The sequence below is a fragment of the Chrysochloris asiatica genome, unplaced genomic scaffold (genome assembly GCF_000296735.1).
Source record: "Chrysochloris asiatica unplaced genomic scaffold, ChrAsi1.0 scaffold00195, whole genome shotgun sequence".
In the NCBI taxonomy this organism is placed as follows: Eukaryota; Metazoa; Chordata; class Mammalia; order Afrosoricida; family Chrysochloridae; genus Chrysochloris; species Chrysochloris asiatica.
The window spans coordinates 5,718,086-5,720,122 of record NW_006408713.1 but is presented as its reverse complement, the minus strand read 5'-3'; positions in this window follow the sequence as shown (position 1 = coordinate 5,720,122).

The window sequence follows — 2,037 nt, the reverse complement described above, 5'->3', positions numbered from 1 at the left end:
AGTCAGTCCTGATGGCAATTATTCACTATTGTACCACAAGAGTCTTATCCCCATTTCCTTTCACCAGCCCAGTCCAACAAATTGGAAATCATTCAATGGAGGTTCTACCTACCCCTTCCCTGTCTGGAACTAAGCTCCCTCTTGAAATAAGCCAGTCACTTCTTGTCTTTAGAGCCCCACCCCCCCCCGCCATTTTGGGTAGCCAATGTGTAAGTTGCCCATCCCTGTCAACCCTGTGTACTGAGGGGGTGGGAGTGATCCTTGCTGTAGAGATTTGTTCCCTTTTTTAAGCTCTACATCCATACGTATAGATAAAGTTCATCAAATTGTAGTGGGTTACTCTTTTTTTTTTTTCCTTCTCTCTTCTTTCTTCTAGCCAAGTTCTGATCATCCAGTCATTGAAGTCAGGTTAAGTTGGTACTATCTGCAAGTATGGGTGTTCTTGTGCATCTCCCCTCACTTCATATCAGCTGGACGCTTCACTCTCTGCTCCAGTCCTCCGTGGCCATGTCATGCTGTAACTGCTGGCCATCCTGGTGTCCGCCAGGGTTCACAGGAGTCTATTGAATGTGGTCAGGCTTAGATCCCAACTTCATTGCGGTTTTTCCCCTCTCTTCCCCTTATCGGTGATCAACGTGGTCATCAGCCAGACTCACAAGCCTGCTTGTGTATTCCTCTTGAGTCTTAGTCTTGGAAGGGAGTTTGCTCTAAGGAGACCTGACCACTTGCCTTGATGGCTCCCTGGTGAATAGCTTGCTTGTTCTTGTAGTAATCAATCATACTGTCATTATTGTTGCTGATTTTTCCTCCTGGTCTTTCTTTACAAAGTATCTTCTGTTCTTCTAGCTGCTCCAGGCTGGTCTACTCGTCCTTTCCAGAGGAAACTTCCCACCTCAGACAATTCTGGATGGGATTCTGGTTTCCACCTGTGGTCTTATGCGATGCAAAAGCTCCACAGGAGGTCTCTTCCACTGGGCAATTTCTAGTCCCCTTTAAGGTATTCCAATCAGTTATAGGCTGATGACGGATTTACAAGCTTTCTATTGTGATGTTTCTGGCTATTCCTTCCCCAACCCCCAAGTGTCTATTTCACAATGGTAGGCAAGGGAAACCAAGATTTAAAAGACAGCCAAGAATTTTAACATTATTCCCCTCTTTTACCCTTTCAAACCATGCCTCAATCCCTATATCCCGAAGCCTGTTGTTCCAAGGTTGTGCATACATCATCATTTACCTCTGTTCCACTTAGCCCTGCAAACCTGCCTAACTGTTCTCCCATCAGCCTTATTCTTCCACTTCCCTCCCTCTTCTTGTGTATTGCCTGCCCCCCTCCCCAGCACCCAAGCTTTCCTGTTGTCTATTCCCTACCCTGTGCTCTCTCTTCCCCTTTCTCCCCTCCTCTCATCCCATACATCCTGGTGATCAGCAATTATATACATAGTTTGTTTTGTTTTGTTTTTCCCCTTTTGGGTAGATTCTTTTTCTTAGTCTTTTACAATAATGGTCCTATGCAGTATTTATCCTTTTGTGACTGACTAATTTCACTCATTATAATGTCCTCAAGGTTCATCCATGTTATGCGGTGGCTTGCAGCTTCCTTGTTGTTCTTCAAGGTCACATAGTATTCCACTGTGTGTATGTACCATAGTTAGTTCATCCATTCTTCAACTGATGGTCATTTAGGCTGTCTCCATCTTTTTGCTATTGTAAATAGTGCTACTATGAACATTGGTGTGCATATATCTACTCATGTTAAGGCTCATATTTCTTGTGGGTAAATACCAAGTAGAGGAATTGCTGGATCATAAGGTATTTCTATTTCCAGCCTTCTGAGGAAGTGCCATATTGCTTTCCAGAGTGGGTGGAGCATTTTACAATCCCACCAACAATGTAGGAGGGTCCCAGTCTCTCTGGATCAACTATCAACACTCACGGAAGCAGCAGTCAAGAAATCGAATGACATATTGCATTGGGCAGATCTGCTGCACAAGACCTTTTTAAAGTGTTGAAGAGCAAAGATGTCAGCTTGAGGATTAA